General features: G+C 46.4%; 1 protein-coding gene across 7 annotated transcripts in view; it reads left to right on the top strand.

Moving 5' to 3' along the window:
- PAICS (phosphoribosylaminoimidazole carboxylase and phosphoribosylaminoimidazolesuccinocarboxamide synthase) overlaps positions 1 to 27,148 on the top strand; it is a 1,368,496-nt gene that overhangs the window by 1,038,620 nt on the left and 302,728 nt on the right. Inside the window, exon 1 of one of the 7 annotated variants that reach the window (XM_069631610.1) lies at positions 5,235 to 5,475. The exons of the other annotated variants lie outside the window; for them this stretch is intronic. The gene's annotated coding sequence lies outside the window, so the exon portion shown is untranslated. Of the gene's footprint in view, positions 1 to 5,234; positions 5,476 to 27,148 lie in introns of those variants that run through there. 7 annotated transcript variants of the gene reach the window in all.

Below are 27,148 nucleotides of genomic sequence, written 5' to 3'. Positions count from 1 at the left end.
TAACAACTTCTCTTGAGTTTTTTCCTTACCCAGGTGGCCCCCCACTACATCATCATGTGCCAGTCTTAACACTGTTGGCCTATAACTCAGTGGCACTAGTAATTGTTCTGTTTCCCCTCTATTCGGTTCCGTTGTTATCCGGTATATGAGCCCCTTCTTGGTTTTGAACCAGTGGTATCCGGTTCCGGTATCCCTATCAGTCCTGGCCTGATCTCTGGCATTCTTCAAGGACGGATCGTTTAATAGTTCATTCCGAAACGTGTTCAAGCCATCTTCCGGTAACCAATCTATTACCCCTATATATTGCATTCTTTCTCCCCGTTGTTTTTTTGTTTCTCTCACTTCCCTTCTTGTTTTCTTTAGGTGGTTACTTGTACCTGGTTCAATCTCACTCTGGGCACATGGTGCAGTTTTTAAACACTCCGTTTCATTAACACATTCCCCAAACAAAGGTAGATTTGTCCCCAACAACACCTGGGCTGACAAGTGTGGCATTATGGCGACCCTCATTCTTGCGTTAACCCCATTGACCTCTAGATCTACTTCCTTTGACAAATACATTTTTGTGTCCCCATGTACACACTTAATTTGTATAAGATGTTTCCCCACCCCTTCAAGCTCACTTACTTCCGGTCTTATGGCGGTCTGTTCACTTCTGGAATCAAGAAGACCTTGGGCCTCATTACGTGTCGGGCGGTCCGGAATTAACAGTGGCGGTAAACCCAGCGTCACTGTTACTTCCGGGCCGCCCGATCCCGAGTCCTGCAGGCGGGAGGTGATCTTCCCGCTAGGTCTGACCTGGCGGGTTGAACACCTCCCGCCTGCAGGCGGACGTGGAAACACCAGCACCATCACGAGATGGTGCCGGTGTTTCCATTTCCCCATTCCCATTGAGTCCTATAGGACTCAATGGGAATGGGGATTAACACCATTCTGCCTCCGTGACTCCCGGGGCTGTAATGCCCTGGTAATTCCGGGAGTCACGCAGGTGGAATGGTAATACGAGTCTGGCGTATTTTACCGCCGCGGTTACCGCCGGACTCGTAATGAGGCCCCTTGTCTTGGTGTTCCATCTACTCGTACGTCTACGAGATAGGGATCCTTTCTTCGTCTGAAGTCACTGGACTGGACAAATCCTATTTCCATTGGTTCTGGTTTTGACTTCCTCGTGCAGAACCGGGCTATGTGCCCCCATTCTCAGCAGTCAAAGCATTGATGTTGCCTGTTAGTGGTGGGCCATGTTGTGCTTTTTGCTTCTGTGCGACTGTTCTTGGTCTCTGTGGGTACAGACCCTCTGGGTACCGGTTTTTGGAAACCGGTTTTCCATAGATGTCAAGAGATTTGGCCCGGTTTTTTGGAAAGCGGAAGCAATGTCAATGGCTTCAGCTAATGTTGGTCTGTGGTGTTGCCTTACCCAGCGTTGCATTGCCGTCGGCAGGGCCTCTACAAACTGTTCAAGTTTGATTTTGTCCATGATTTCTTGCACCGAACTTGAAGGTGGCTTTAACCATTTGTCGCTTAGATCATGGATTCTGTAATATAATTGTCCAGGCGTTTCGCCATTGCGTAGTCGGGATTCCCGCAACCTGGCCCTGTAGGCTTCTTCGTCCACCCCCATCCTTTCTAGAATGGTTTTCTTGATGTCTGGATATGTGGCATCACCTGCAGGGTTAGCAACCTGATATGCCCCTTGAATGGGACCTGTTAAGAGGGGAGCGATGAAATGGCCCCATTTATCCACTGGCCATTGTGAATTCCGGGCTACCCTTTCGAAATTCGTAACGAAATATCCCGGATCTTCTCCTTGCTGGTATTTCTGTAACTCATTGGTAGGGGCTATGGAAGTACCCCTGGTAGCGGTCATCGTCTCCGTGATCTGTTTGATGGCATCTTGGGTTGCTGCCTGTAGTTGCAACACCTGCTGCAAAGCCTGTCTGTCAGTCTGGGCTTGATGTGACTGAACTTGCATTAATTGCTGGAGCTGTTGCTGTCCATCTGTGAGGGCTTTTATGATTGCCTCCATGGCGTTCTCCGATCCCACTGCTGCCACCAAATTTGTTATGGATCACTCCGACAAGGTAGTTTGATGTAACCAAAATTATAGTCCTTTATTGACTTTTGAAAGAGCAACAAAATAAAGCGAGTAAGGTTAAGAAAACGGTAAGATGCTCCTGTCGCTTCGCTTCCCATGTGGTTCTGCAAAGAAGGGGAGTATTCACTGTTAGTCCTTCATCTCTAACTGGCTTATACAGGGGCTGGTCACTTCTGGGCCAATCAGTGCTCTCAACCCAGTTTAGCCTTGATAAACCCCCCAAGCCCTGCCCCCTTCCTTCCTTAAGGCCGGTCGACATGATGTATTCCACCCGTCTGCCGTGAAGTGAGGACTTTGGTAAGTATTGGGGGTTTTGTTTTCATTGTTTTGGGGAGTGTTTGTCTTTATTGACAATTGCTGTTTTTGCAGCATTTCATATGGTTTCTCCGCCCTTCCCCGAGCCGTGGCTGTGTGGCGGCGTGCCATCTGAATAGCACCCGGACGTTCTTTTCCCCGCCACGTGCAGAGCAGCTGTTGGCCGCGTTCCTCATTGATGCCGTGGCGTGCCGCCTGAATATAAACCGGGCGTTCCCCTTGCCGCCGATCACAGGGCAGGTGCAGGCTGCCTCCTTCCTTGCTCGCCTGTGTCCGGGTCGCAGCTGCGTTCCCGACACTGGCATCGTGAGAGATCCACTCCTCGCTGTGTGAGCAAAGGCCCGTGGCCGGCACCGTTTCCAACTGGGGAGCGTGCAAGCTGCTCGTGTCAGGGCTCATAAAAACAAGGGATTTATCTGAGCTCAAGTCGGCACCCGACCACGTGTGTTCCATTCTTTCCTTGCCTCCCCTCCTCAGACTTCAGCCCCTCAGTCCTCATTGCCTCTTCCTCAGACTTCAAGCTGTCATAATGGTGTTACACTCTGCCACTTGCTTTCACTGCTGGTTCACCTAAGGGTTGTACCGGCAAGAGTGCAGGACAGAGTCATGCAGCTGTCAGGTCAGTGGATTGGTCGGAGTGCAATCAAAGTAATCACCTACCAGTCCACTGTATAGACAGACTAATGAATGTGTTGCATGCTCTGTCCCAAAGCCTGCCTTAGAATCACATAAATTACTTGCCACTGTAAAAAGCAGTAGGGTCTGTCACTGAAATCTGTAGGCGGTAGGGCTGCTTCAAAAGCAGTAGCCTACTGCCTAAATCTGTAGGGTTGGCAAGTATACTGTTCTGCAGAAGGACAATGATCACCGTAGCCAAAGCAAACTACCACAAATCAACCATCATGGAAACATCCAACAAGAGCAGACCAATCTTCAAAGCCATAAAACACTGAATCAACCCCCTACAAGATCCTGCAATACTGAAATCCACTGACAAAATGCAAACTCCATCAACAACTTTTTCACAGACAACATAACGCCTCTAAAATATCAAGATGGACTTAATTAAGGACAATTACCCGGGAAGACATTAGCACAACAATTGTGCAGCCCTCAAACACACCTACAAAGACAATGCTCTTCTCTCCTCCATTGTTAACACAATCACAGGGGAGGCACACACACCAGTTCTTAACATCTTCTTAGCATAAATGCATCCCTCAGACAAGACATCCTCCCAGATGCACTGAAAATTAGACAGTTCATCCTCCAGCTGAGGATACCCACACTTAACCCAGCTATCGCCCTATCCACGTCTACCGTTCCTCAACAAAGTGATTGAGAAGATCATTGCCATTTAGTTCCTCAAACTGATCACCCAGCACAGTCTCTTACAAGACTACCAATCTGGTTTCTGATCATGATGCAGCAAAGAGACTGCTGTAAGCTAAATTCACAATCCCAGACTGTGCTACACATCCTACACTAAAGGGACTCCTACTTACTCGTCCTATTCAACTTCTCTTTCGCCTTTGATGCCGTTGAGCATAAAGCCCTCTTCAACATCTTTGCCATGCACATGAGCTTTGATGGAACAGTCCTGCAGTGGTTCACCTCCTACCTCTCCAGTAGATACCATCTCATCCAGATGAGCCTCAACATATCCCAGCCTCGCCAGTAACCTGTAGAGTTCTACATTCTATCCGCTGTTATATTCTGCCGCTACATAGACCCATACATGCCAACATTCCGAGGCACCTGGGAGGAAGATTTCTTCAGAGAAATCGGGAAAGAACAATTTCCCCATACGAATGCATTGGGGAAAGTACAATTTTAGGTGGGAGAATGTGAAAAATAGCAGTATTATTCCGAGAAATCGGGTGTCTCCCGCCTAAATCGGGAGGGTTGGCATGTATGTAGACCCTCTGTTGGAACACCTGGCCAGCATCAAGATACACCAATAGCTAGATGACACACAGCTTTACCTGAAAATCAATTGCATGAATAACATCCATCCACTCAAGCACTGTATGACCCACATTATAATCCTGCATGTCCATGCATGCACTTAAAACAAAACAAAAATAGAGCAAAACAAAGATTGTTCTGACACGCCTTGAACAGCTGGGAACATCTGATACTCTTTTCACTACTATGCCCCAATATTGTATTCACTCTCACTTTTAAAATCATAAAACATTTGCCCAGCAGAGGGCAACTCCTAAAAAAACAATACATTTCTTATCTCTCACGCACACACACGTTTATATATCAATGATTATATGATAGGTGTTATGTAAGAGCACAGTTAATTCTGAAGGATTTTATAATAGAAAAGGATTTGCCGATTAGAAAACACGTAATGTGTTCTGCTATCATATGAAATAAAATATAATGTGTGTCAGGTTTAAAATTGCTAACGGCACATCTGATGTCCATGTGTAGCTGCTACTGCTGTTTGCCGTATAGGAAAGTGTATGACTCCATAGCTGTTTTATCCACCAACATGGCGTCCAGTGCAGACATTTCGGATAGAAATAGAAGGCTGGCCGTCTGGTACTTTATTAGAACGATGTGGTCCACGTGCTTCGGAAATGGGCATGGCGCCATCTTCGAATGGCAATATTATGTATAAGCACTAAAGGGTATTGTTCAGAGCATTATTGTCCAGAGCATATGAAATGCGACCAGATTTTAAAATAAATTTAAAAAGGAGCGGAAAGCCATGCCGACTGTGCCAGGGTAATACGTGCAACAAGTGCTTACTTCCGTATTGCAGCCGTTCCGACTAAGCTATCTTGCATAACAGTAGCATTAATTACTAATGCTTCAAGATGGCTGAGCCTGACGCTGTCAGAACAAAGATGTACCCTCTTTTTATATCTATTCTGAACTCCCTGTGCCTCTGTGCTGTGATTGGTGCCCTAAAATCTGGCGCGTAGGCGGTTCCTCCCTAGCTGTTGGCTATTAGCGATGATTCTCTTGCTTTCTCTGTCTGTTGCCAGATTTAAGCAAAGCACGAAGGGGCCTCTCTTCCGCCTGCAGCGTCAGTTTCAGAGCAAATCACGGTGAGCGTTGCTGCACACTATAAAGTGGACTTATTCTGCCAGTTTACGGTGCAGTGCTACTCCCCCTGCGAGTTCATGCATGCATGCCCTCCCGCTCGCGCCGCACGGTCGGGAATACTCCTCTCCCGACACGTGTGAACTTGACATGGGTCTGTTGAACTGCATGTGATTCCCTCTTCGTCAGCAGGGCAATCACCGCAGAACAGCTCACACAGCGCTTCTTGCCCCGCGTGAATTGTCTTAGGTCTGTTGTTTTCAGATGGTTGGATTAACCAGTTGTACTGTTCGTTATTTGTAGTTCAGTTCTAAGTATATATTTTCTCTCGATATACTAGTGTTTCTACTGGGGTCCGTTGAACACACAGCCGAATCCTCAAAAGCTATGTTACTATTAATCTTTGTGTCTCCCCCGCCCCCAGCCATTTGCATAGACGTCTATTTGTCTAGTTTTCGATGTGTCCATTCTTAATGTCCCACTCTGTTTGTCACCTACTACCTACTCCCCCGACCCCTGCAGTTATCTTTTTTGTTTCAGTCTCCCTAGAAGTGCCTTTTTTCCTAACATGTGACATGGCAGGCTGAAACATGTATGAGATTCCAACCAACAACCCAGTATAATGCTTAAATCTATTGCTCAAAGACGACCATCAATCCCAAATTGATTTTGTCCTGTTTGGTGCTATTGTGAGGTACAAATGTTGGGAGAAGAGAAAAGAGGGCGAAAGACTAATTTGATTTATGTAATGAACATTACAGGGAAAATAATGCATTTTTGGTACAAAAGCGTGTTTTATTTTATTTATTTTTTTAAACACTTTATTAAGTTTGCAATGTCAACTACCAATAAAGTAAACAATGCCTCACAGTAAAGTGTCACAACTTAATTTACAGAACAATATAAGCATCATACATCTTCAATTTGTCATAGCTTCATCCTGCGAAACATAACAGCAAACTGACAAATATACACAGAACACAAGAGACAACACAAGTGGGGCGAATGGGGGAAAAAAAACACCATCACCTCTGCCTTATCCCCCCTTTCCTCCTCAGATGACATATCCACCAGATCAGCTCCACTGTCACATTAATCATAAAGAGCCAATAATGGACCCCATAACTTTATGTATTACTCACCTTTATCTTTATTTTCCAATGAAACCTCATCATACTGTGATAGAATATGCAACTCTGTTAACCACTCCTAGACATTAGGCTATTTCCAAATTCTGAGAATTAATTTAATTGCTACCATCACTGCCCTATCAATCCAATAAGTACATTTTCTAGAACGCACACATCTATTTTTATGTGACAATAGAACTATATTAGCTGCAGACCTTTGTAAGTTTATTCCATAAATCAGATCAATCCTATCAATGACATCCCGCCAATACAATTGCACTCTTGGACATTCCCACAGTAAATGTAACAGGGTGCGTCTACCAATGTCACAGCACCAGCATAAATCACAAGATTGAAGACCCAATTTAAACATCTTAACCAGTGTCCAATATACCCTTCCAATGATCTTCTGTCGAATCAAACGCAAACCAATGTCTGCTCCCAAATGTAAATTCACCCTCAGTATGTCACTCCAGTCCTCTTCAGTAATGACCCTCCCAATATCATGTGACCAATATTCCTTCATTCCAGTCCATGCTGATTAAATATTTTCACCAATAGGCATAAATTGTATATAAGTCCGTACACAATATTCCTGACCTTCCAATGGGTGAGAGAATGTGCACAAAAGATTAGATGACGCAGGGGAGGTAGAAACATGAACCAGGGACAAGAACAGTAGAGTATGATATAGGAACAGGATAGTGGGGGATGGGCTACATTTTAGAAGGAAGGGATGAGGGATAAATGCTGTAGGGTTTTCATAGAGGGGGGGCAGGAGAGCACGAAGATAGGGTGGCATAGAATGCTATGCAAGTGGTTCTTCAAAAGGGAAGAGCTAGGATGCTGGATTTAAATGGAGATGGGGAGTAGGAGAATTCCAGAGTAAAGGAATGAGGAGAAGAAAACAGCAGAAATGAGGGCAAGGGCCACGGGAGGTGAGCCAAAGATGATCGTAGGGAGCTAGGGGGAGAGTAGGGATTGGCTTGAGATGGGCTCATGGGTTTGGTGGGGCAAGTCTGTGTATAGTTTTGAAGATGAGGCTGAGTTTACACTTTGCCCTCTGTCTCATAGCTAGCCAGCCTAATTGACACTGGGCTGGGGAGGTGGATGTGAAGTGGGGAAGGTGGAATATTCTCCAGACAGCAAAGGTCAAAACTTCGTCGAGTGTTGAAAACGCATAGCTATGAAGGCCATAGAGTGTCAAAGTAGTCAGAACGAAAGAGTAATAAAGATGCAATGAGGTACTTAGCAGTATTGAAGGGAAGCTGTCTTATTTTTCTGATGTGGAGGAGATCAAGTCTGGCTGCAATGGCATATTTGGAGATGAAGAGCGAGAAGTTGAGATGGGCTGATGATGATGCCAATGTTGACAGCAGAAATGTAACAAAGGTAGTTAGGAGAGAAGAATAGAAGAGGGGAGAGTAAGAGATGGCCTGTTTGGTTGATGAGTAGAGAATGTCAGTCTTGGTGGAGTTGAGCATTAACGATTGAGATGCCATCCAGTATTTTAGTCTAACTTGTCAGAAAAGGAGTGAAAGGAGAAGATCTGTGTGTCATCGACGAAGAGTTGATGGGGTGGGGGAGCCACGGGAGGAGATCAAAGAGCAGAGGTATATAGGGTGAAGAGAAGTGAAAACCCAATATTAAGGGGGGCGTGCGGGAATGTAAGGCTGTTCCAGAACACCTGGAAGGTTCTGGGTGCGAGAAATGAAGCAAACCAACCCTGATGTCCATGATAGATTGTATTGCGAGAAGGCTAGAATGGTTGTCTGTATTAAAGGCAGCAGAGGTTGAGAAGAATAGGTGAATGGTTAGAATGACGAGCGGAAGAGGTCTAGTTGCTGACAATGAGGGGAGCTGCCACAGTAGAGCGCAGAATGCAGAGTCCAGAGGTTGTGTTAAGGAACTCAGTGGGTCAGTTGAAAACTACACGCTCTAGGATTTTGGAATAGTGAGGTATAAGAAACAAAACAAAAGTTGGCAGGACAATTGGGATCTAGGCCATATTTCTTAAGGATAGGGTTGACAGCTGACTTGTAGGATGATGGAAAAATGGCACTGCTGAGAGGTGTTGAAGATATAGAGCAACACTGGGAGTTATGAGTTGCACTATGTGTGGGAATAGAGGGTCGATGTGGGCACATTAAAGGTTAGCCCTGATGAAATGGTCAAGAATCTTATCTGAGTTAGTGGGGGCAAAGGAAGACATTGTCACAGGGGAGGAGAGTAGATTTGGTGGAGAAAAGTGAGCAGGTGGCAGGGATAGAAGTTACTTTGTGAGGGTGTTACGAATGTTGGAAATTTCTGAATCAAAGTAGACGGCTAGTTCGTTAGCAGAAATAGTAGAGGAGAAGGGTTTAGGAGGTGGGAGAATCGAGAGATTTTTGGAGACTCCTAGGTTGAGCGGTTTAAGACAAAATGAGAGTGAGATAGAAAACCTGTTTGGCAGAATCTAGAGCAGAGGAATAGTTTGTGCAGTTGGGAGAGTTGACGATCCAAGGAGTGTCTAGATCTTTTCCAAGTGCAAAGTTTTTTTCATTGGTATTTCTTTTAGGATGCAGATTGTAGGTGTATTTCAAGGCCGGTGTATTTCAAGGCCGGGGAGGGTTTAGGAGTGAATGTAGTAAAAGAGAAGTGAGAAGGCAGCATTAAAGTTGGTGATGGTTTTCAGTGGAAGGAATGGTGGCTTTGCATTGGAGGAGAGGGTGGTGCAGGTCAGAGATAGCTGGGGAATCTGGAGGAGGGAGACTTGCGCTTGGTAAGAGTGGGGGATATGAGTGGCGATTGAGACAGATGATGGAATGATCAGAGGGAGAAGGAGGGGAGAGAGTGGACAGAAGAGCGAGTGTTTTAGGAGAAGAGAGTTGAAGTCAGTGGATACAGGGGTGGAGAGAGCGTGAAGCTAAGTTAGTGACAATGAGGTGCTGATGGGGAGGAAGGGAGTCAATCTAAAAGGTGGTCAATAAGTTGACCAGTGGGACCAGGTGGCCAATGGAGAGGGAGAGATGGATCGCCTCAGGGGGCAGTGATTGTGGAGATGGTGTATTTGAAAGGGAGAAACGGTGGAAGAGGGAGAAATGGTGGGAGTAGGAGAAATGGGATGTAGTTTGGAACATGCAAACAGTCCTCCTCCTCCACCACCACCCCTATGAACTGGACAAGGAGAGTGGGTGAAGGTGTAGGTAGGGACGTGAAAGGCAGGCAGGGTCACAGTGAAAGACATCGGGTTTCTGTAAGGGTAGTAAGGTCAAGAGGGAGAATGGGAAAGAAGGAAGTCTGCGGTAAAGCAAGTCTTCTTCCAGACAGTGCAGTATAAAGAGTGAGCTGTAGAAGCATACTGATGTTGAGCCTGCGAAGTACAGGCGGTTGGGGTAGATGCGAGAAGAGGAAGTGTGATGAAGTTAGGGTTGGCGGTTTTGTGAATAGAGGGAGAAGGTGAGTGAGAAGAGAGGTGGATCCGAGGAAAAGATGGATAGTGTTTGGTTTTGAGCAGAGGAGAATAAAGAAAGAAGCAGAAGAGATGTTAAGAGCAGTGCATGTTGAGGGTTGGGCTAAGAAAATACTTAATTGGAAGTGGCAAGCAAGTAGGACAGAGAAAAGCAATAGCTCAAATGCAAAGAGACTACAGGTTGGCCCTTTGCTCTGTTCCCTTAGCCGTGTCTCCCCAAGGCAAGCAGTCAAGTACTGGAAGTGGAGAAGAGCATCCAGTGGCAGAAAGGGGAGGCAGGACCACCGGTCTGTGGCTGCAGGGCAGGCTGGGAGCTGGTGTCCTGGCCCCGGCACCCTGTTTGTCGCTTGATGGTGTAGGTGGCTGAGTGGCGTGAGGTGGATGGAAGATGCAGCAATCAGATTAGCAGCAGGAGCCAGTGGGGGAGCCAGGCCGCCTCTGCATGCTGCCTGAGGAAGATGGAATGAGTGCATCTGTTGCTGCTGGGAAAAGCTCCTTGTCCTTCTCGGCCCAATTGAAGTCCCTTTTGCAGGTGGAAAGACATTTCAAAGATGGCTGTTATGGAGTCAAGATGTCACATGAGCAGTCCGTTGATCGGTCCTGGATGCTTCTTGTAGTCCCCTGACCTCTGCAGGCAAAATTATATTAATAACTATGATCTGTGGGCAAGCAAAGGTGCTCAGAGAAAAGCCACCCATAAACGCTTACAATCCCTGTTGAAACTTGCAGAAGGTCAGTGTAACGGTGAAGGAAGCCGTGAGCAAGTAGGGGCATAACTTGGTTCAAACTTGGTCATCCTACTGCGTTGCTCAGCAGATTTGACTGAGGTCAACATTACATGGCTATTGTAAAGGATTCCAATCGGGCGTCGCACACCGGACCAGGACTCTTGCCCTTAGCCTTGGATGTAGTGCTCAATTAGAATACTTTTTATTTTCTATGAATTCGGATTGAGCTGGCACGCAGCCAGTCTCGCACCCCCTTTCACAAATATCCCGGGTCACAATGGACCATGAACCGGGCCGGAAGGTGAATACAATATTTATTTTTAATTCAAATGTTATTACACACATTTTTAAAATTGTGCAGCAATCGCCAATGTGGTGGTGATTACAGAATAACTGATGAAATGCACTTAGTTTGACCTTCTGTTACAACATATCCAGAGCACAGATGAATAGGAGCAATTTTACTGTTCGGGTAGATGGCACCCAAGTTAAGATTGCTCCTTCAAACCCCTATTAATCGAATTTTGAGTGGATAGAAAGGAGTCGCGGATACGAGGCAGCAAACGGAATTAAAACTGACCTTCCCTCACAAAATAAGAGGCAATTGCATAAAATGCCACTTGAATTGGTAAATAACTTAAACGTGCGGTTGAATGAATCAGGTGAATATGATCTATTACAGTATCAGGAATGTAATAGCAACTACAAGAAGAGGTATTGACAAAGGGCATACAGTTCAGAAAGCAACTTTGAAGTAAGAACACAGTACAGCCAAAATCACACGTTGAAAGTTGCAACTTCTACTTTATTGCACTTTTAAATGTCAAAACGGGTGAAATAGACAGAATCGGAATGCGGTTTTAAGGCTAGGTGATAGATGCACATCACAGGGATAATATAGAAGTGAAAGAGTGGCTCTAGCTGAATACCTGGATGAGATTTTCAATGTGGAAGGAGATTCGGTTTTGGGAAAATAAACGCAGTTAACAGAGAAAGTCGGTTTGGAAAGAAAGGACAAGTTTTACCTAAACTAGATTGTTAAGAAAGACCAGTACGCTCCAAGGTTAATTTGCAACGTTAACCTTTTCACCCTGCATTCAGCTCTGTGGGAATTACTTACATTATTCAAAATAGAGTAAGGTTTTATGCAAGACCGAGATGTGTAGAAGAATGGTGCTAACGCTTAGAGATCAAGGACAGGATTCACAGAGAATTCTGACAGTTTTAAACCAGTTACCAGGGTATGGATATGATTACTTAAGAGAGTGGAACCAAGACCAAGTATCAAGATGGAATAGGCTGTGTTGCTATGGGATGGGGAAATAGTCGCAGTCCGCACTTGAGTTTGGGATTTGGGACGGCCAACCGGGTTTCTGGACTCAAAGGCTCTGGTCCCAGCATGGTGGGCTCTCTGAACAGCAAACAGCTGGGCCTGTCTGGTCACTGGCTAGCAAGGGTACAGTTGGCAGGCAGGTAGTGGGGCACAGGATACTCCCAAAAGGGTACCACAGACCCCTCCCCCCCTAGTTATTGGGATTTTGTTTTAGTGGGGATTCTGGGTCAATGGTCCTGCTTGGCCAGGGCCAGCTATGCTCTGGTATGGCAGTAGAATCTGGAATCTTGCAAAGTGTGTGGAATATCTGGATACACAGGCGTTGGAAAATTCAGAAGTGTTTCCTGTCTCTGAAAGCTTCTCGCCTTTATAGAAGGCTGGTGACCTCACAAGATTTATTGTTGGGCAGAACTAAGCTAGACCTACCCCTAAGAACCAGATAGGTCAGCCTATGTTGGTCGCCTCTTCCAGGAGGGGACAGTTTATGGGGTTGTGTTTTATGAAGTACAAAGGCATCCCACAGTCATTTTTGCACAAAATCAATTGACATAAATCGCTCCTTTTTACAATTGTGGCACCTTTGCAAATTACATAGGCAGATTTCATACAAAGCATGGTATTCCAACTCCCAGGTCTGTACGACATTGTTTCGCCCTTCTAATACTTTTTCGCGAATTTGAGTGGTAACCGTGGCACTCAAAATTCCACAATTGTAGATGTGTACATATTATCATAGAGCATATTTCCATACATTTTTAACGTTCCACCATATGCAATTTCCCCATGATTCACCTTTTCCTGGCGTTTCCGTCGCCAACATGCTACGGACCGCCACAATATCTTGTTTTAAAGCCACAAATTACATTTTAAACTGAAACTTTTACATTACTGTGTTGTTTAGTTGTAGAAATAAGTCTTTAGCGTTTATTCATTAAAATATTTTGAGCCAGATGGCCAGCATTGCTTACCAAATAAGGGCACACTTCCAAGGCTGCTCTGGCGTTGGCTTTGAAGCTTATCAGTTTGAGTGAATGGGAGGTGTCCCTTCCAAAGGTAACACGTAGCTGTCCCAGAATCTATTGTGTCAAGCTGGAGCCCAGCCACAAAGTCTGATGGGCGTGTTATATTCTTCCTCTTGGTCATTCAAGGTTTCCAGTGGCAAAAAGTTACACGTAGTTGTCCCAGAAATCCATTGCGTCTCCTTTTTTGGGGTAATGCCACTCCTGTTGCCAGCTGCTCCCCAGTACAGCCAATAAATTTATTTGATTTGGTTCTGAATCAGAAGCAAGTCTGTTCAAATAAAACCTACTTTTACCCAAACCCCCCCCTTACATTTCTAGGCAAGGACGGGGCCTTATTCAACATTACCCTTTTAAAACAGATATTTGTTTTGTTTGCAAAAGCACATTTTGACACATGCTGAATTCTGCTGGGATGTCCGTTTCAAACTCTGTTTTCTCTCATCTGGATTCCAAACATTGTTTGCAGCCCTATTTCTCTTACACAGCAATCTGTCCAAGGCACATGTCTAATGAAATTGACATATGTACAGAGCTAGGGTTTCTTTTGAAGAGTTTATTTTGATATTTTGTAGCATATAAGCATTTTTCCATATGGCTGAGAGTAAAGTCTCTGGTGATTTCCCCGATCTTGCCTGACACAGCCTGTCATTCACTGAGAAATGCTTTCTTTTGCTGGAGCACAATCTGAATATGGATGGGCATAGCTGGGACTCGCTGATAAAAGCAGTGTAATGTTGAACAGAGGAGAGCATCAGGGCACCATCATTTTAAATGCCAAATATTTTCTTTTTCAATGGGAAATTTTGAGCTAGCAGCAAAGCAGCGCTGCTTTTCAATTCTCTTCTTTGGTGCACCTAAGGAAACACACTGCCAGCCTTTCTCGGTGTGTTCCATGTTTCGTCTGGCCCAATAGGTGCTTGACAAGGCAGTGCAGCCATTATTTTGTAGCTGCAAAACAGTTCTGATGCGAGGCAATGGTGCTCAAAGGAGCCAGCACAGGCATTCTGCAGGTAACTGCTGAATTGCAGCTTGGTGATGGAGGGGAATTCTGCTGAGTGGGTAAATGTATCCCACAGTATGCTTTGGTGGAAGGAGGGCATTCTCTTCCTTCTGCTAATTCATGGAGAGGAGGACTGCTTACCCTAACATTTGCGTGTTGGCATTCTCCCTGTAACTTTGAATATTTGAATTACGAAGTGCAAGCAATGCATGGACCTTGGTGATGATCCATGGTTCTTTGTGCACTCCATAGTGCAATTGGCAGTGCCTCCTGCCATGTAAGTTTAGGTCTGGAGACATTTATGTCTTATGGAATCTGCCCAGCTTTCACCAGTTGCTAAAAGGTGGTGGTTTCCTTAAGAATCCAATGCATATCTGCCTTAAATCAGAATCTGATGCTGGAGGATATACATTTGTTTTTATTTATTCGCATTTGTTGAGCGCACAGCAGACCGAAGGCATTGTGGCACTAGTTACAGTGTTTCTTAAACTTAGTTACATACAATTGGTGCCCGTGGTTACATTGGGCAATGATTATGCTTTGCTGACATATACATATTGAGCACGAGAGAGGTCAGGTGTGCATGTTAGTTGAAGAGGGCAGTTTTTAGTTGTTTACGGAAGGAGAGGAGAGATGTTTCCGCTCTGAGGTTGGTGGGCAGTGCGTTCCAAAGCTTTGGTGCAAGGTAGGGGGGAAACCTATACCTCTAGCCTTGGATCTATTGATGCGTGGTATGGTGAGACGGTTGGTGTATGTAGATCTGATTGGTCTTGTGGATTGAGATCTATACAGGGTGTCAGATAGGTAGGATGGTGCTGTGTGGTTGATGCATTTATGCGTGGTGGTGAGGATTTTGAAGCGATCCTATCCTTGACTGGGAGCCAGTGGACCGTCTTCCTAGCTAGGGTGATGTGCTCTTTTTGGTATGCTGAGTGCTGCTCTGAGAGCTTTGTTTTGAGTGGTTTGGAGCCTTGATAGGTTGTTCTTGGAGGTGCCGGGTAGGAGCGCGTTGTAGTAATCCAGTTTAGCTCCTATGGTGGCTCTAGCGATGGACAGGCAGTTATCTTTTGTTAGGAAAGGTTTTATTGCGTTGAGTTTAGTGCTTAACGCCGAAGCCAAGACTATTGCGCTAACTTGTTTATCCATGGATAGGGTGGTGTCTATGTGAACTCCTAGTGTTTTGACTGAGGATAGGACTGGGATGATGCAGTTGTCTATGTTGAAGTTAGTGTATAGTGGGTTGAGGTTGAATAGGGTGTGTTTCTGACCTAGGATGAGGATTTCCGTTTTATCCCCATTCAAGCAAAGGCCGTTAGTAGCCATCCAATCTTGTATGGTGGAGTAGATTAGTTGAAGGGAGGTGGAGTCTTGATGATAGTTTCCTGTCAAGGGAAGGAGTATCTGCGTGTCGTCGGCGTAGTTTGTGTAGGTGATCCCCATAGCGTCCAGCTTGTCGAATAGAGGCTTGGTAAAAAGTTATATAGCGTAGGGGCCGTGCAAGAACCTTGTGGAACCCCACAGTGAATGATGGCTGGTGCTGCATGAGCTGTGTTGGAGAACACTTTCATAGCTCTGCCTTGTAAGGTTACCCATGATGCAGCGTCCTTGGAGAAGTGTGCTGCATGCGTTAAGTGGCTGGTAGTGGATGCTGGTGGCGGGAATGGAAAGTTTCATGGCCCCACCCACGACAGTCATAAATGGGTATATCCCCTGGAGTGAGTAATTGGGTTAAAATAACAAGCGTTAACCTTTTAGATGTCGTCTCAGCGAGATTGGGAAATGGCCCTCTAAACCTGCCCCATTGTTAGGGAGGCTTTATTTCTCAAAACGTGAGATTTTTGCCCAGGGTCACACACTTCGGTGAAGCCAGTATTTAAACCCACCATGCAATTTACCTTCCAAGCTCTACATGTTGGTATACATGTTTAGGTGTTGGCTCATAAGGGCTACAATTTGCAAAGTAAACAAATTACATAGTAGAGAAATCTGACAATATATGCATCTTTACAGAAACATGTGAAGCCAAATGAGTACCATTATAGCTTTATTTTCCATGTCCTAAAGGAAGACTTAACATCCCAGAATGCAAAATAACCTGAATAATCTTAGTTCTATGTTCAACTGTGTGATAAGGGCACATGCCAACATGACTTGTTTGATACACATGTCTAGTTGGTGGTTAAATGCATGCCAATATTTTCCATCCCATTTGGGATGCAAATGCCCATTCCTGGTTTTAACATTGCATTTCAGACTTGTAGTCCTGGCTTTATCAGGGGGGAAATCCAGGACTACATACCCCCAGAATGCGAAGTTAAAACCAGGATTGGGCTAGCTCCCCGAATGGATAATGTTGGCATGATGCATGGTATTTTGCAAATATGGACATTAACATAAAGACATGTCATTTCTTTTTTGTATGTACAAATTACCCACATCATGGCCATAAACTAAGTTTAAAAAGGGAGTATTTAAACTGGGACTATGTATGTGGGCTTTCCATTTGAAAGGCCACAGTACAGTTCCTATCACTTAAAACTGTTCTGCATTAGAAAAGGCCTTCCTGTTTAACCATTTTTTTAAAGTAATTGCAAGGCCCTTAGGTTCAATATGCTGGTAGGGGCGGGAAGGAGATAAGACCATTGGACACTACAAGTGGATGCTGGTAGGGGCGGGAAGGAGATAAGACCATTGGACACTACAAGTGGATGAGAGAGACAGAAGTGAAAAGGCACAACTTCCCTGCAAAGAGTTCGTCCTCTCCACCTTTTTGAGGACCCTTGTTCTCCTCCGGTCCCCAATGTTGTCACAAATGAGGAGCGCAAGTACTGAGGGCTGGCTAGAACTGGCCCATTTTAAGCACTGTGTAGCATTACAGTTCCAACAATACATTTCCATGCTAACTAAAAATACAGTGACAGAATGGCATCTAGGTGGGAGTCATATTTTGAGCATTTTAGTATAAGTGATGTTGGTGACTCCCATGTCTGAAAGTGAGATCTACTAATCTGACCTCACTTTCCTAATCTGGGATGGCTGAAGATGCCAGGGCTGGTTGGGGCCCATTTCAACTGGGCACAAAATAGTACAATGCATCCGTGGAGTGCTTATGTTATAATTAACTCTAAAGAAGAGCTGCAGATTATCAAGGGAGCCAGCAGGGAGCTGAAACACTAAATGTCTGCTGAAAAGGGATTAAATACTTTGACAGCAGGGCGTTGGAGAGGGTGGAGGCGTTGGGGGAAACTTGTGTAAAAAATCAATTAGTTGATAAAAGGGAGGTGATGGCCTGAGGGCTCTAGCAAAATTCACCCTGTAACATGCATGATTCATATGTTTAATGTCCTGAATAAAAGGAATACTGTCCTGTTTAGTAGGACTGCCTACATGGGGCAGCTGCTCGTGCCCTCCAGATCCGCATGGCCCATTCTAAAGGTCTACACAATCCCGGGTCATAATGCTCTGTGCTGAAAAGCATACAGTAAACAAGTGACACTGCAGAGACTGTCCGACGGCCACATCAGTGGCCTTGTAGTGTGGCAACTTCGCAGTCATTTAAATGTGCAGTCCTACCAAAACATCCTGTTGGAACCCCCTCATTTCCAACAGCCAGGGACTACCCTTTTTAACTGGGGGCACCCCTGAACTAAATTCTATATCTATTGTGTAACCCCAGGGCCTGGTTGCAGTTGATTATCAATATAAACCATACCTAGTTTGGGATGGTGGCTTGTGGGAATATTCATTTATGGTATTGTCAGCCTGGTTTCCAGTGATCTATTCCACTGACCAGGCCTTTTTGTGTATTAGCCGTGTGGGACTTAGTTTTATCCAGAACAAACCATTGGGATCAGTCTTTAAGTAGGACAAGAGAAACCGAGGTGCCAGGGCGGGGGGGACCTGTGCTTCAAAGGATAGCTGTTGCATCTTATAAAATAAACGGAAGACTCGGGTGAACTTGCGAGTTTTTATTACAGGACGCTCCCCCTGCATCCACCTTCCACTCTGTCACAAACTTCTCTGCATGTTCCACTCACTCCTTCTAATCGCAACTTTCTCACGATCCACACAAGCGCCAGTTTAACATGGCACGTGGAACAAACCATGGAGTAAAACACCCCCCACCCCTTACAACAACTAACAAAAGAACAAAGCAACTATAGTCAACAAATTACTAAATACAACAACGACTAAATGTTAAATAAAAATTCAAAGAAGAGTCATAAAGGCATGCTTGGGTCTAAACAAGTTCTGAAAGTTGATCACTAGCTCATCACATAGTCTTTAGACCATGCTAGAAGCTTCCTAATCCTACCCCCCGATATACCCATCCTACTGTTCACATTATTCGCACACATTGCTGTGGACACGCAACTTTGCTCTGCTCTCCTCAAACTACCTTGCCTTCCACCTTCTTCAAATAACTCTATGGCATTCCTCGTTCGTTCTTCAACTATCACAGCCTCCCCTTGCCATCTCCACTTACATGATCTATAGTCCATATGGAAACATCCTGGACCCTGACTGCATTCTTAAATACTTCCTTGATTCTCATTGGCTTGGAGTACTTCGACTCCCCCTTTCTCCCCATTGTCCCCTTCCTTATTCTGACAAAATCAGGCACCACTTTCATCCCACTGGTCTCCTTGTGACCCACACTCTTCATCACTGTTCTTTAACCTCCTATGGTTTACCGACACCGGATTCAACACAGTATTAGGTTCTCTACCTCTCATTAACTCAAATGGTGATTTGCCAGTGACGCCTCTAACTGATGTTCTGCTACTCCACAATTTCTCCTGCAAAGCCCTCTCATATTGTTCAAAGCTTGTTCCACCGCTTCCACAATCACTCTTACATCTGTCTACCAATCCATTGGTTTGGGGATAATTGGCCGAAAACCTCCATTCAATACCCACAACATCTTATCTTGCACTAGGTTGTCATAAGGACCTACAATATAAATACCAATTTGCTCTCACCGCTGTTCAGATTTGTGCATCTTAATGGGCGCCATTTTAAACACTAGCAGCTCTTATCACAATTCTGACCGGGCCAACAAACCCTCAAAACCTTTCTAGCATGAGATCAATTCTTGGCCACCAATACTTGGATTGAACATTAAGGTTCGTGCCAGAGGAGCCTGGATGTCCTTAATGAGCTTTCTCTATTAATCCTTCTTGCAAACTATGGGGGTAGTATCAATTTATCTCCCCTCAACAATAGACTGTCCTCCAAAGAATATTTATCCTTAATTTCCCAAAATTGAAGACAACCTTCATCCACTAGTCTCTTATCAGGCCAACCTTTTCTGGTATAGTCAATTAGTTTATATAACACTTCATCCTCTTGAACCTCCTCAATCATTTCTCTCTTGCGGTGACTTCCACAGCTACACCTTTAACTTCTTCACTTCGATCTCTCTTCCATGTCCAATGGCAACCTCAAAAGATAATCAGCTACTTGGCTTTTCCTTCCTGGAACATCAGTTACCTCAAACTGAGTCCTGTAGCTTCAAACTCAACCTGGCTATACTGGGGGACACCCTACAACTACCTCACACTGATAGCACCTCCACCAATGGTTTGTGGTCAGTACACACCATAAATTTGCTTCCCCAAAGGTATTTCCTAAAATAATGTACTGCCCACACACAAGCCAACATTTCTCAATCACAGAATACCTGCTCTCAATCTGTTATTGCTCTTGATGCATTACATATGTGCTTCTCACATCCACTTTCAGAAATTTGCTTAAGAACTGCTCCTAAACCAATACCGCTGGCATCTACAGTCGCTTTGGTTTGTCTACCAACACAAATATACCCATCTCAGTCGACTCGCATATGCTCTTCATAATGCATTCTGTGGCCTTCACACACTCATTGTCCCACTCAAACTCAATATCTTTCTTAAGTAATCTTCTCATGGGTTCTGTTATGCTGGCAAAATTGTGCACAAACTTATTATAGTACTCGCAAAGACCTAAAATTGATCTGAGATCTTCTTTACTCTTGGTCAGGTACCTCTTTGATAGCCTTCATAGCCTCCAATTTCTATACCCTTTTCCACTAACATGACCCACATTTTCAACTTCTGACTTTTTTATTTATTTATTTATTTTTTTTTTAATTTGCATTTGCTTTACTTTCAATCCCTTTTCACTCAATCTGGCCAAAACATTTTGTAACATCTCATCATGTTCACATTCCCCTTTTTCAAACACGATGGTTGTCATCTTGGTAGACCAATCTACCTTTTGACTGCTTTAAGAACTTGTGTCATGACTCTCTGGAACACAGCTGCCGCAGAGGCTAGACCAAATGGCATCTTTTTGTACTGTTACAATCCAAAAGGCATGATGAACGCAGTGAGGTCTCTACAGTCTTCAGTAAGGCTAATTTGCTGGTACGCATTTGGTAAGTCTAAAGTAGTCAATGTATCCGCACCTTCGATACAATCATTTTCAAAATGATGGGTAATGGATACACGTCTGCAACTATATTCTCATTCACATCTCTAAGGTCCACACAAATCCTCAATTTGACATTCTTTTTCACTGCCACTACAATGGGGCTCACCCATTGCGAAGTCTATCCAGTTCTTGCTCAACTTTGTCTACCATAGCGAAAGGTATAGGCCTAGCCTTTTTGTGCCTTACAGGTCTCGCTCCTGGTTTCATCACTATTCTGTGAGCATAGTTCTTTAATAATCCAATCGTTGTTGAATATGTCGCTGGAGTTCTCTTTTACATCCTTTACATCAGTATTTTTGCTGCTCCTTACCAACATCAGCTCTTTTTCCCATGGATCTAGTCTTATTATCAACACTGCTTGATCCTTCCAACCAAGCACATTTATTCCCCTTTCGGCCACATAAATCTTTATCTTTGCTTGGCCATCTTTGAATTGAACAATGCTCTTAAACCACCCTATGATAGGAATTTTCGACCCTTCAAATCCTCCAGGATTCTCGATAACGGGTGAAAATATCTTTGCTTTCAGTCCATCTTGAACCAACCTTTCCCATGTCTTGTTTGTTATTTGGTGTACGGTGAGCAGCTGTCCGTTACTGATAGTTTCCAATATTATATTACACCGTGGACATTTCAATTAATTCCCAGGTGGTTCACGAACTACCACCACTCTCTCCTCGCCGGACTCCTCATCGTCCTGTATCATTGACACACTTTTCCTGTTTCTACACACCACCGCAAAATGTCTCTGATTCCACAATTTGCACATTCCTGGTTTATTGCAGGACCGTTCCTTGAATTTGCATAATGCCCAAATCTGCCACATTTGAAGCATTTGTCCTTGTCTCGCCTTTGAACCAAGGCTTCCTCATGTTGCCCTTGACCTCTGTGATCCTGCTCTCTAGATTTGGTTCTACGTGATTTCGCCGACCTATTTTTGGTCGTGGTACTTTTCATCGCCGGATTTTACATCGCCAGTAACCCTGTTTTTGGGGGTTTTCTTTTAAAATTTTGGGGGGTTCCCACCCCCAGACCCCCCTTACTATTATAATACCCCAACAAAACACCCCCCAAAATAAAAACGGGGTTTCTGGCGATGTAAAATCCGGTGATGAAAAGTACCACAACCAAAAATAGGTCGGCGAAATGCGTGTATACCCTAGATTTGTAACTCCTCCTACTCAAATCAGCTATGCTCTCCATTTCACTTTTACTCCAGACCGCACTTACTGAGGACCGTTCTCTTGATTCCTGTGCAGGCTTAACTGCTTTATCCAACACCTTGAGCTTGTTTTTTTTTTTTTTTGAAAATCAAATTTTATTAGGTTTTGCACCTGTTACAACAATGCAGAGCATATTTAAACATGAATAAACAGGAAACCAGTTGTAACCAGTCACCCCCCCACCAACTCTTCCCACCCCCCACCAGTTCAAGTTCCCAATAATTGCGTATTTGACGGGTTCTGAAAAGAGCATAGCAAAGTCTACATGTTGTGCACTTGGCACGCTGAAGTCATGGGCCGAGCTTTGAAGGGTTCAGAGTTGGACCAAAGAACGCTGGCCTGAGGCCCCCAGAGGGGGGGTTCTCCGGGTCCGGAGCCTAAGATTACACTGTGCGGCCGCATCTTTTGAAGAAGAGGAGCCATATTTCCTCGATGTTGGATCTAGATTCGTCAAGTAAATGCGTGAGGAATTCCATGTCATAAATGGCCCGTACCTTGGTTACCCCTGCTTTTTCCCCGGGCATTCCGGGGTTCTTCCATTTTTGTGCCAGGCAACACCTGGCCACCACCAACATGACCTGGAGTATGTGGTCATGGGTATTTTCATGATCGTCCCCAATGTCAATTCCAAAAAGAAGCCAGGGGCAGGAAGGCCGCTCCACCCAATCTATCCCCTTAATCCATGTCAAAACCTCCTCCCAGTACTTTTGGACCACCGGGCACCTCCACCACATGTGAATATAATCCCCCCCCCACTTTCGGTCTTACACTTCCAGCAATGTGGATCGTACCCTGGCCTCATTCTAGCAATCCTCTGCGGGGGGTAGTGCCAGCGATGCAATACCTTGAGGGCCTGGTGGCGATACTGGAGTAAGGCCGTGGAGCGGCTGGCCCGCCTACACATCTCCCTCATCGATATCCACACCCAGGTCCTTTCCCCATTGTGTGCGTGCAGGTGGGGGGGGGGGGGGTCTCGCGAGACAGAAAAGAGGAAGAGCTTGTAGAGGCGGGATATTATTCCCTTGGAGCCCGAGTTCTTCGAAGTCTGTAAGGTCTCTCCTGAGGGTGTCCCCCTCAGGATGGTTCGGTCAGGACTCCCTTAAGCTGGAGATAGTGAAAGGGGGACAGGGTGCCTATCCCCAGGGCCTCCTCCAGATCTTTCAGGGGTAAGAAAGGGCCCCCCACCCAGAGGTGACCAGTCCTGCTAAGGCCTGCTTCGAACCACGTCTGGTACGCCGCTGGCTCCGCTATCTTGGCCAGGAAGGGGGGGGGCCCAAATGCAGCTCAGGGGGAGGGCCAGGTTGTGAGCCAGCGGTAGTAACCCCCTCCCTCTTTCCATAGGGACCACAACACTTTTAGGACTGGGTGATGCAAGACACTTCTGGGGATCTTTTTCCTAGGGACCCAGAGCCATTCCTCTATGGTGACGGGCGCGAGAGGCCTGTTGTCCATGGCCACCCATTGTTTTTTCGTCCCCGGGGCAAAGTGGTCGACCAGGACCCTCAGTTGGGAGGTCATGTGGTATGTTTCAAGGTCAGGTATCCCAGTCTGGTCAGCACCTCGTAGGGGATTCTGTGTTTCTTCCCTCCCCAGAGAAAGTTGAGGAGGACTCGCTTCGTTTCTTTGAAAAAACGTTTTGGGGATCAGCACCAGGAGCATTTGGAAAAGAAATAAAAACTTGGGAAGGATTACCACGTGCCATCCAGGAGAGCCCTGACCATAGCTCTGTCTTTCCGAATTGCTGACCAGAGGGGGGGGGAAATTGGCCGGGGTATAGGCCCTCGGGGTCACGGGTGCCCTGGACTCCAAGGTACTGGAATCCGTCGTCTCAGCCTGAAGGGGAGCCCGTTAACAAAGGTCATCTCTGAGTCTGATAAATTACCCCCTACGAACACCGGTTTCTCCAGATTAACTTTGTACCCCGATAGGTCCCCATAGCGCGAGAAGCCCTGCAGCATTCGGGACTGTTTGGGTTGGGTTTGTGCTATAGAGCAGTGCATCATCAGCAAAAAGGCAGACTTTGCACTGCATCTCTCCGACCTGTACTCCCCTGATGGCCGCATCGTTGCGGATCGAGATTGCCCATGGTTCCATCATGAGCACGTAAATTAGGGGGGGGGGGACAAAGGACATCCCTGCCATGTACCACGCTCGAGAGGGGGGGGGGGAGGAGAATGTCCTCGACTCGGTCCCATTTGCCACCTCAGGCCCATACCCAGGGACGTGAATACCTCCCTCCTAAAGGCCCAGCTGACCCTGTCAAAGGCCTTCTCCGTGTCAAAGGCCAGCAGAAGCGCACCTTCGTCGTGAACCCCTCTCAAGGCAAGCAACATGGAGCGTCTTCCGCATATTATCAGAACCCTGCCTATTCAAGACAACACCCGCTTGGTCGGGGTGTACCAGGCGCAGGAGGCAGCTCTCAAGTCTGGTGGCCAGGATTCTGGCAAAGATCTTAGCGTCCAGATTGAGGAGTGAGATGGGTCTAGAAGACCCACATTACGTCTGGTCCTTGCCGGGTTTGGGTATAACGGTAATGAGGGCCTGCAAAAATGTCGGTGGGATGGACTCCTGGTTCCTGATCTGTTTAAACAATTTGGCCAGGGGCTTCAGCAGGACGGGTTGGGTCTTTGTAAAAGTCGGCTGTGTAGCTGTCTTCCCCCGGTGCCTTTCCCACCTTCAGTCTTTTGTTGCCGCCCTCCACCACCTCCTCCGATATCTCTGTCTCCAGGACTTCTACTAGCTCCCCATCGGACAGCCTAGGCAGAGGGTGTTCTGCCAGGTAGGCGCGGAGGTCCTCCAGTGATTCGCCTGCCTTTTTGGAATAGTTTGCTATAATAGTCAGCGAAACACTCCACTATTTCCTCGCGGCCCCCGTGAATCCCGCCCACTCCATCCCTGAGACGAGTGACTCCCCTCTCAACCCTGCAGCCCTGAGCCCTCTGCGCCCGCCAGTAGGGTCCCCACCTTATCTCCCTGTTCGTAGTACCTCGTGTATCTCATTCTCTTGATGACTTCCCCTATGAGGACCGTATGAAGCTCTTGTCTTTTGCCCTGCATCTCCTCCAGGAGAGCCCCTCGATCCACCCCCGGGAGGCCCAGTCTGGCTCGCAGAGTGCCCAACTCTGCACGGAGTAGATTAGGCCTCTCTCCCGTTTACGTCTCGAACCCTCTGCTATGAGAAGGCCCCTGAAAGTGGCTTTTGCGGCATCCCACACCATGGACATACTGTCTCGCCGGTGTCGTTTGTCTCAAAATAGGCCAGCATTTCCTGCCTCATGAAATCACAAAATACTGGGTCCCTGAGGAGTGTATCATTGCATCGCCATCGGGAAGATCTTGGGGAGATGGGCAGTGACCAATTCGCTATGAGGAGTTTGTGGTCCGACCAAGTTATGGCTTCCACCTTCGGCTGTTGTGCCACCCTGTTTCCCTCTTCCGAGATTAACAAAAGGTCGATTCTGGTGTAGGTGCAATGAGGGGGCTGTTCGCCAGATGTCCACCCAAAAGTGCTCTCTGAGGAGGGCCTGCAGGGCCAGATTGTCCTTGGAGATGCCCCTGGGTGTCCACCCCCCCCCCCCTCGCGGACCACCAGTCAAGCCTCGGGAACATTATGAGGTTGATGTCCCCCCCCCCCCCCCTCCCCAGTATCATGGCTCCCTCTGCCCACTCGTCCATGACATGAAAGACCTGGGTATTTGTTTTTGAGTTGGGCGCGTATAGAGTGGCCAGGGTAACGCGCTCTCCCTCACAGATTCCCTTAATGTCCAAAAAACGACCCCACCAAACCCCCTCTTGGTTTTTATGTCTGTGAGATGCAATGCCCTGCTCAGGAGGATTCCCACCCATTCCTTCTTAGAACTTCTGTTTGAGGCCCTGTCATGGGCGCTACTCCCGAGGGGCCAGGACTGGCCCAGCGCCCTCGGAAGCAGACCCGTCTTCGACTACTCCAGACCCAGCAGACCCCTACAGGGGCCCTTTGGACCGTGTCCTGGCGCCTTTGGCGCCAGGCTCTTATTGATAAACAGTGTAATAATGCTTGGGTGGACTTACCTGAGGCAGACCATGCTGCATATTTACCCAGAACAATCCAGTCTGGTTGAAGTCCCCAGCCATCAGGGCTGGGAGGAACTATTCCCTCCATTCAGGAACTCTTTTCTTACCTGGGTGGAACCGGTGGAAGAACACACACTGGAAGCACTTCTCTGCTATTTAAACCACGCCCGATGGAAAACACGTGCTTCGCGTTATTCTGCAGCAGCAGCAGGACGCTCACTGAGTCGGCTCCTGCATTCCAGGTCCAGAGTCATCTTCAGCTTCCGCGCAGCAACCTGTGGATGAAGAAAGACACAGAACAATACTTACCAGATCCCGGAATCCAGTCACCGGCAAAACCTGCAAAGAATAAACATAAGGTTAGAAAAGTGCAACTCGCTCGCAGCCGCGCCCGCTTACCTGATCCATCCGTGATTGCAACGGAGCTAACCGCGGCCTTCTCTTCGGCAGCTTCTCTGCACCTGAAAGGCAAAGGACATAATTAAAAGGGGGTTCGGGTGAAGGCAGTCGCATTCATCTTAACTTACCAGTTTTTGCACGCGCAGAGGCGGCCGCATCAACCACAGCATCCCGGCACCTGAAAACTAGAAAGGACATTATTAGAGGTGCCATTAAAAGCGGCCAACGAACATTATACTTACGTGCATCGGCACGTGCAGCGGCAACGGAAAACTACGCTCGCAGCATCCCGAGGCCTGAAACAAAGGAAAAGGGACATTATTGAGGTGCCCATCTTTTAAAGCCTAAAGACTACAGTATACTTACAGGCATCCGCTCGTGCAGTAACGGCGGCATCGCTCTTTGGCATCCCAGCACCAGTGCCACAACTAAGGCCGCAAAAGACTTGAGCCTCAACACTGAACTCATCCAGTGACGTAACTGGAATCCACGCACCCCTGCACCAGACGCAGGATGGAGAGCTCAGCATTTATACGCCTAAGGTGAGAGCTCGCCGAGACAAGTAGAAAGCTAGGCTGTGGGAGAAACTGGCGATTGGTGGGAGAAGGAATCCCATCAAACGGTGATTAACCCTTTTTCTTCCACCTGCAGAAAACTTACCCTGCAAGTCAGACATTCGATAAGAGGGAAGCCCAGTCCTGAGAGTCGTCCGAGCTCTACGCTTCTCAATTGAAGAAACGATAGCAGCCCAGCCGGGATCAGCGCCTCCGTGGGAATCAGGTGAGCGTTACAGAACGCGAAGCCCACCAATAACCTCCTACCCAGGCGCTATGGAAACTTCCGACACAGACCAACTGGCCCAGTT

The sequence above is a fragment of the Ambystoma mexicanum genome, chromosome 6q (genome assembly GCF_040938575.1).
Source record: "Ambystoma mexicanum isolate Mex_15411 chromosome 6q, UKY_AmexF1_1, whole genome shotgun sequence".
Taxonomy (NCBI): domain Eukaryota; kingdom Metazoa; phylum Chordata; class Amphibia; order Caudata; family Ambystomatidae; genus Ambystoma; species Ambystoma mexicanum.
This window is presented reverse-complemented; position numbering and strand designations above follow the sequence as displayed.